The following is a 9311-nucleotide window of genomic DNA, read 5'->3' as shown; positions in this document are numbered from 1 at the left end:
GTGCCTTTTCAGTGAACAAATGATGTATGATGTTGAACAAAGGATATCACTCCACTGCCAATCCAGAGATGAGAGATGAGGATTCTACATCTGAATCACATTCCCAGTTCTTATGTCGGGGGAGGAGAAATCACAATGGTGTCATTGATTGTTTGTGTTGTGAAAGGTCACTATGCTTCCGATAAGATTTTCTTTGAAATTAAGGTAATTTTAAAAGACCAATGATGAGAACTCAACCGTGTGACTGTCATTTCCCTAGGAAGCTCATCGAGACTCACCTGAAGACCATTCCCAGTCTTGCCTTTTCGAGCCTGCCCAATATTTCCAGGATCTATCTATCCATAGATGCCACTCTGCATCGGCTGGAACCACATTCTTTCTACAATTTGAGTAAAATGACTCACATAGAAATCCGGAACACCAGAAGCTTAACTTACATAGACCCTGATGCTTTAACAGAGCTCCCCTTGCTCAAGTTTCTTGGAATGTTCAATACTGGACTTAGAATATTCCCTGACTTGACCAAAATTTATTTCACGGATGTATTCTTTATACTAGAAATCACAGACAACCCTTACATGACGTCAGTCCCTGAAAACGCATTCCAGGGACTATGCAATGAAACCTTGACCTTGAAACTATACAACAATGGATTTACTTCAATGCAAGGACATGCTTTCAATGGAACAAAGCTGGATGCTGTGTAAGTTTAGTGTAACCATGGTAACTGCCACCATTTCCCCACATCTCATTCCCAGGACTATCCAGAGGGTCTGAATTCTGTTGAGATCTACTTTAAGTATCTCAAACCTTGTAAGTAATGCTAAAGGAACTTGACAAGGGCCATCTGAAGAGGATACTTAATGTTGTCCCCAGTTCTATACCCCAAAGCTCTCATTCTCAATAAAATGGAGATGTATACTGTCAAAAAAAAGAAAAAGAAAAAGAAAAAGAAAAAAAGAAAATGGCTACTTATTGACTCTTGTCCAAATTTAGCCCTTTGGCAGGCCTTTTTCAATGCAGGCTTTACTAGATAAGAATTTAAAACTTAAGTCCCTTATAACATGCTTTTATTTATTGACATATATATGTAATATATATATGTGTTATGTATATATATATATATATATATATATATATATCACATTGTTAAATTAAAAAAAGAAATGAGAGAGGTTTATTCCTGTCCTACACTCTACCCAATAGACTATTAAAGGGCAAGGCTATATGGTTCACAGCTCTAGATCCCCTCTCCTAAGAAGGAATTTTTTAAAAATATTTCCTTTTAATTAACCTCGGCTGTTACTGAAAACTTGAAATTCTTTACTTAGTGAAGAAATAGACAGAAGCCTCCTAGGATGCATCAAAATGGAGCTGTGTATGGTTTGATTAATCACCCTCTGCTTCTTACTGTGGGTAAAATGTGAACATTTTAAAATGCTTACTCAAGCTCCAATTGTGCCTCCCCATCATGATGGACTTTAACCTTGACTATGAGTTGAAATAAATATGTTCTTTCTAAAATTGCTTTTGTCACAATGTTTTATCACAGCAATGCAATTGAAACTAAGGCAGAGTCTTTTGTATACTGGAGAGAAAATGGTGAAACTCCAGCCACAGAAGGCTTGACTGGTTAGTGTGTTCCTACAGTCTGTAGACAGTTTCCGGTAGACTGAGTCACCCGGAAGAGTTGTAGGGAGGTCTGATGCTCTTCATTATTTTCTCTTGCTTTCTTATTAGGTTTTCCAAACCCAGACTTAGTGACTATGATAATTGATAGGTTCAAAACTTCTTTGTATTGTGACGTTTTAGGAAGGTAAGAGTTAAGATTTTGACAAGCATTTTAATTTGTTCTGGTGGATCCCTAACATCTTCCGGTCCCCCAGCCTGTCATTTCTCCCCAAGTTTCTTGTCTAACTCTTGCCCTGGTGGTTTCAAATGCAGGAAAAACTACTTTAAATAGCCTTTGTTCTGTCTTTATACTGGAGTAAGGTCAAACACAAGAAAATATACCCTCTTTATGTCATGCAAGTTAGCTCTACTTATCTGATTGAAACATAACTTAGGAGAAGCAAGAAGGTATGCTCATCAAGGACACAAGACAGGGGGCTTTGCTTATGTTAGGACATCAAGAGGTACACAGGAAAAACCAAGATGAATCAAGAGATTCTAGTGAGAGGAAACAGAAAAGATGGTTGAGGAAGTTTCAAATATCTACCCGAGGAACATGCAAGAGAGTGGAGGAGTCTAGAACTGTTTTCTGTACAGTAAAATAATTTGCATTATATTTGTTAAAAATTAACCAGGTTTATAGATTGAGCTTTGATATCTACTGGAAGGAAACAAAGCTATGTACACTTCTGTACAGATGAAAATGCTGTGTGAGTAATTTTAAAATATTATAAAATAAGTCATTTGATACAGTTTTCTAGAAGGCATGAATGAAAAAATCAAAACACATTAATTAAAATTTTATATTCTTTCAGACAGCAGACAATAAATTAAAAACTATTAAGTAGATAAAATTTCTATGAGTAGAGCAACAAGAAAAAGAATCTTACCTTGAAATATCTTGATGGCCAAAAATGAAATGTGTTAATTACTGAATGGCAGCTGTTTCTTGAATCAACTCCCTCCTCCCATCTCCATCAAATATTACTTTGATCTGCAAAGTCCTCGAGTGTTTAGCAGCTGTCTACCTAAGGATGCTTTTCAGCAAGCACCTCTTCATGAAATGCTTCAAGGAATGCCTTCCTCATATTTCTAATTGCTCTCATCTTCAATCTAGCCTTTATATTGGTTTTAGAGAGAATTAAAAGAAACAACATGAAAAATACTTCAGTACTTTTTCATGATCTAAAGGGCACACAATATTCTTTATATATGGGGTATGCAGCTATATATATGAAAACCAATTCTTTGTCTCAAACTTATCTTGACTTTCTCCAGTTCGGTTACACACTATGCAGCCTTCACAGAATGTCCCTCCTCCTACAAATCATACAATGGTCCACTTTATGTTCTAAGGATACTGTTAGCCCGAAATCCTGCCTGTACTGCTTGGATCTTGTGAGTGTAAGCCTTGTTAATGCTTTGCTGTGGAATGTGTGTTATGACTTCTGCTCCTCAGGTTCCTAAATCAGATTCTGTGCCTTTATGCTATAACATCAACACAACAAAATATTTTAAACTAACACAGCTCAGCAGGTTGTAATGAAACACAGCTCAGTGTAGTACTTCCTTTTCTTTCTCTTCCACAAGAGAAGCTGTATCTGTGAGGCACTGACTTGGTTAAAAGTAGAAAGAAAAGTAAAAACTAGGATGCTGCATTACATAAAAATATTGGGAATGCTTTTGAGAAGAAACAAAAATCAATCATTAATATATAGACCATATACATATGTAAAAAGAAAGGTTGTATATATACACATATATTCTGAAATTCTGACAGAAGTAAGATATAATGCAGAATATATAAAAATCACAAGAAAAAAATTTTTATTTAACATTCCAGATCTTATCCCGAGTCCTCCCTCCGACTGTTTCACATCTCATACATCCTCATCATCATCTCCACTAGGATTTTCCCACCTCCACCTCATCCCACCCCATGAGACCTCTAAATTACCTAGGTTCTCCAGTCTCTCTCTCTCTCGCTCTCGCTCGCTCTCGCTCTCTCTCGCTCTCTCGCTCTTTTTGTTTGTTTCAGAGCTGGGGACCGAATCCAGGACCTTGCGCTTGCTAGGCAAGCGCTCTACCACTGAGCTAAATTCCCAACCCAGGTCCTCCACTCTCTTGAGGGTTAGGTATATGTTCTCTGACTGAACCCAGACCTGGCAGTCCTCTGCTGTATATGTGATGGGGGCCTCTTATAAGCTGGTGTGGGCTGCCTGGTTGGTGATTCAGTGTCTGAGAGATCTAGGGGCCCAGGATAATTGAGACAGCTGTTCTTCTCACAGGGTAGCCCTCCTCAGCTTCTTCCAGTTTTCCCCTAATTCAACCACAAGGGTCAGCAGCTTCTGTCCATTGGTTACATGTAAATATCTGCATCTGACTATTTTAGCTGCTTGTTGGGTCTTTTGGTAGGCAGTCATGATAGATCCCTTTTTGTGAGTTCCCCATAGCCTCAGGAACAGTGTTAGATCTTAGGGCCTCCCCTTGAGCTGGAACCCACTTTGGGCCTGTTGCTGGACTTTCTTTTCCTCAGGCTTTTCTCCTGTTTTGTCCCTGCAGTTCTTTCAGAGAGGAACAATTATGCTTCACAGTTTTGACTGTTGAATGACAACCCCATCACTAACTTGATTTCCTGTCTTTCTGCTGGAGGGTGGGCTCTACAAGTTCCCTCTCTCCATTGTAGGGCATTTCATTTAAGTTCCTTCCCTTTGAGTCCTGAGAGTCTCTCACCACCCAGGTCTCTGGTACATTCTGGAGGGTCTCTCCACTTCCTTCCTCCTGAGGTTGCCAGTTTCCATTCTTCCTGCTAGCCCTCGGGGCTTCAGTCCCCTCCCCCCCAATACCAAATCATGTTCCCCTCTTCTCCTCTTGGTCACCTTTCCCATCCAAGTCCCTCCCTCTCCCTACAAGCAAACCTAATTTTTAATAAAAAATATGAACAAAATAACAGAATTTGTTAATCTTAAACTTTCTGGTCTTCTAAAAATATTATCTTTTGTGAATTGCCTAATACATGCATAGTGAACTTCAGTTATGCTCATATATTCTGTTTTAATTGCTTTCATAGGTACTGTATTTCTCTGTAAATTTTTTAATTTTTACATTGTATAACCCAGTGCATTTAATACCTGTGGATCTCAAATCATTTTATTATAGAAAACATATTAAGATTTTCCACTGTGTCTACAACATGATCAAAACCCCATATATTATGCTAATATTAATGAAGGACTCTCAAGATTTTATACTAACCTCAGTTACTATATTTGCTATATTGAAAAATCAAATATGTCAAATAAATATTGTCAAAGACAATAGGATAATTTAAAATCACTAATAATGGATTAACAGTAGACATACCAACCTAGCAAACAAAATGGAACTATTTTCAAATACCGTTTTATAATGGTGATAAAACTGCACTTCTGAATTAAAATGCTCCAGAAGTATGTTTAAAATTAATAGAATGAAATTATTTTAAATACCATTATTTTGTTTCTTCCATTAATATTATAGTCTATTCAAATTTTATGTAGTATAATCTACATGATTACCCTTTCTGTAATTACCTCCTCATTAATTAGGACCTTTGTCAAGATATTGAATCACTGCAGTGAATATTAATGATTTAACAATAGGTAGAGCTGTATAAGCTTTAATTATGACCCACTTGTGGGAAGTAGTAAATGAAGGTCAATATTTGTCTGCCAGTGAAAAGGGTTTGAGGAGACCTAATTGATGGGGGTATATACACACTGAATTGATTTGATAAGTATTTTCATTGATCAAGAAGGATTTGGTTTCAAAATGCATTGCATCAGTGATTCCCATGTAATTTGCTAATAACAGTTGTTATTGCTGAAGTGAAAGTAGGAAGTCATGGCATCATATACACTCTTTGAAATTCAGCCCCAGTCATTCAATTTGAAGCTTTTAATCAATAATCTATGAAGACAGAATGTTGATAAGTGTAATAGAAGCTGAATAAGGTTAAAACTTGTAATCCAGTAGCTGCTTCCAATCTAATAATGAAAAGATAGAAAGGCTAAAATTAAAGGTAAGTGACAATAAATGGTTTAACATCCATATGGTGGGTAAACTGAGGTTGATAGCCTTTAGGAATCATTGTTTAGAGCCCCGATAGGGCTGGATCCAGATTTCTACAGCGCTGATGCCAAATGCAGCCAGCAATTAGTGAAGTTGCCCGGCGAACTTTTTTTCAGAAGAAACCAATTATTCCCCAAACCCGTGTACACTAGTAACTAAGCAACTTGTTATAGATTAACAAAGTGTAAGCAAACAAGGTAGTTTTCTCAGCCAGTTTCTCTTACTGGCAAGCAGCAATTTGCCATTACAAAGAAATGAGTAGTTATTAATGTTTAAAGTAATCTTCTAAAAATTTTAAAAGAAACACAAATCTAAAGTGATTTTATGTAAAATCAGTCATATCTACCTTGGATCCTCAGAATGCATATCTATGCCTTCGCAATTCTTAAGGAATCATATCATATTCCTTAAGAATATCAGGAAGCCAAGGGCAACATAAGAAATCAATCATCACCAGCCCAGCATCAATGAGAGTGAAGTCAACCACTGCTATCTTGTTCCCTGACCACAATATGTCCCCATCTTAACGAATAAGAGTGTGCCTTTCTGAACTTCAAATTGTTTCCTACGTTTCTCTACATCAAAGTCAGTAGTAAATACATCTCCACCTAGCATCACTATTTTATTTTTCCAAATTTTTTCCAAGGGTAATGGTCATTATTGGCAATCTACATCTCCAAGTTCTTTCCTAGGGTGACGATTGAATCATTAATCTACTCCTGCAGCAAGGCCTGAAAGAGATGAAGCATTGTTGTTGTGAGTGCCAGACATATTGCCCAGTGAGTGACTGAAATTACATTTTCATATAATTCTTAGATTAAGAGGGATGTGAGGGTAGCAAGCAGAGCAAAATTCCATAACAATATAAAGACCTCAAGACACATAGTCCTCATGGTTGTGCCACACTGAGGCTTACCCAAGTGACTGTGGTAACCCATGGGCCATGTTTCATGAGCTCTAATGCCATTTGCTGTTTCTCCTGCATGCCCCTCAGCAGGTAGGAATACTAAAAGGGTAAGTATTGATAGAAATAAATGTGATTTCTTACATTTGATTCTAAATTAAGAAGTTTCACATTTATCATATTATAATTTATATTTTGAATACATATCTTAAAGCTTACATAAACTTTCTGCTCTATATTTTGTGTTTTTAGAGCATCTTCTATGAACTTTATTTTTAACTCTTACATGATAATGAAGTTTAATTTCTCTGCATACTATATTTCAGTTATTTAGGGGGATACTGTCTTTCTTTATGAATGTCTACTTTGATTCCATACTGCATAATTCATTTTTTTCTGTTTTTGACCAGGGTGTGTTAGATATAAACCCTATTCGCCATATTTCACATTGTGTTGAATTTACAATGTGTACATTAGTATTTTTATTTGAACTAAATAAAGTGTATTGTTGAACCAATATATGGGCATAAAAAATATAACCATTATTATTTTCATAGCTAAGCATTACTAATAGATATCTTTTCTACAGGTATGCATGGATGTTATAAAATCAAGTATGATTTTCCTCTTTGAAAAGAAGAAATGACCTTCTTCAAGATATAAGGACCAACCAAGCTATAAGGAATGGGAATATAAGAACTTAGCCTCATCCAACGGAGATGCTCAGAGGATGTGCATGAACCACGGGCTTAATAGGGAAATAAAACTCAAGACCAAAAGTGACTATACAAGATAAATATTGGAAGGCCTGTGTTTTCAAGTTTGGGTAATAGCTGTTGAAAATTGCCTTTCATAATGTAAATTGTCAGATAGAAGAAAGGTAATGTTGGAGATATGGGCACATTGACATTGGCCTGTGTCAAATACTGGTGTTTTCAAACAGCATTGAGAATGGTAATTAATGGAACATTTGGGGAGAAATCATTCTGGGTATTTCACATTCCTCACTTGTAGGACTTAGACATCTACATGGCAGAGTTATAAAGATTTTTCACACTTTAAAAACATTTTTATTTGTGAGTATTTAAAGTACTTCATTAATCATCCTCCCTAAACACGGTGTAATATAGCAGGAAAAAGAAATGAAGCATGCCCTCTAGAACTCACAAAATTTGGTTTGAGCCTCTTAGAACATGTTTGGAACAAGATTCACCACATAGCTCATGTATTTTTAAATTCATGGTTTTCCTTTCTTGGCCTTCTCAGAGCCAGATTACAGATGTGAGAAATACGTCTATGTTAAAGAAATGAATTTAGAGCCATGGTTCTCAGCATTCCTAATGCTGGGTTTCTTTAATATAGTTCCTTATGTTGTAGTGACCCCAACCATAAACTTATATCCTTTACTATGTTACAACTGTAGTTTTGCTACTGTTTTTAATCAATTTGTCTCTTATGAGGTTATCTGATCTGTGGGCCCTGTGCAAGGATTGGTTGACCCACATGGGGGTTACAACCTGTAGGCTGAGAACACCTGGTTTAGGCATTTGTAGATATGTAATAAATTCTTAGGGGGATACCTTGCTTATTAGGAAATATTTAGGCCACTTTGTGGGGGACTTTATTATGAGAGTGCAAATGCTTTGGATCCTATAGAAATAACAGTACTCCAACTTTACCACCAGAATCCTGTATCTTTTACTCTGTAACTTTAAAACATAAGCAATTATAAGATAATTTACAAATATAAAAATTCAGAGTAGTAAAATACAGGGAAACTCTTACAATTTCAGTGATCAACTGCACTTTAAAACTGAGAGAATTATTATTAGCATTCACAACATAAATGTGTCAATTTCAGAAATCTCCCTTGGTATTATGTTCATTTGAATACTTTGTAAATCAAGATCAAAAACATGAGGGGAAGAGCTGAGGAAATAATATAAAGAATAATAATTAAATATATATGTATGTATAAACATTCTGTGATCAGAATTTCAAATACTGTTATAATAACTAGTTGAAGGAATTAATTAATAAGGAAAATATGTATTCAATTTGTCATCCCTTACATAAGAAGTAGAAAACCTTGGCTGGAACCAAAGTCCAATGAGTAACAGGAAAAATGAAAATTCAAAAAAAAAGGAAGATAACATGTTATTTTATTTTGAAACAACAATCCTTGGCCAAAAAGATTAATTGCAAGACTACTGAGCGATCAATACTAACGGTAGCACAGCCTAAGGCTGAAAAAATAGTTATTGGACAAAACTCCCTGGTGAGAAATTCTTTAGGTAAGGTTTCAAAGCTCTCTGACAAAGCTGTGGTTTGTGTTATAGTTCCTGCTCTGAGGCATATTTGAATGAGTTTTCCTGTCAACCTCACAGCTTTGTTTTATTATTTTATTTTTAAATATTTTATATAATTTTGTGTTTTGACAATTCTGCATATGCAGATAATTTAGGCTTACTGTCTCTACAGTCTCTTAACTCCCTCCCCATAAACCTGATCATTCTCCTGCTCAGAAATGTTCCCTGAGCCTTTAAAGGGGATGCTGTAATGGTCTCTTTTAGGACCGAACTCTCATCTACCCCTTACTCTCAGCACTTTATAGAGACATGAGTCT

The 9311-nt window shown here is 36.1% G+C and overlaps 1 pseudogene; it reads left to right on the top strand.

Annotated features, from left to right (window-relative positions):
* Window positions 1-224: 224 nt before the first annotated feature.
* Tshr-ps1 (thyroid stimulating hormone receptor, pseudogene 1) lies at window positions 225-707 on the top strand (annotated as a pseudogene).
* Window positions 708-9311: the final 8604 nt, after the last annotated feature.

The sequence above is a fragment of the Rattus norvegicus genome, chromosome 4 (assembly GCF_021556685.1).
Source record: "Rattus norvegicus strain SHRSP/BbbUtx chromosome 4, alternate assembly SHRSP_T2T, whole genome shotgun sequence".
NCBI classification, from domain to species: Eukaryota; Metazoa; Chordata; class Mammalia; order Rodentia; family Muridae; genus Rattus; species Rattus norvegicus.
This window is presented reverse-complemented; position numbering and strand designations above follow the sequence as displayed.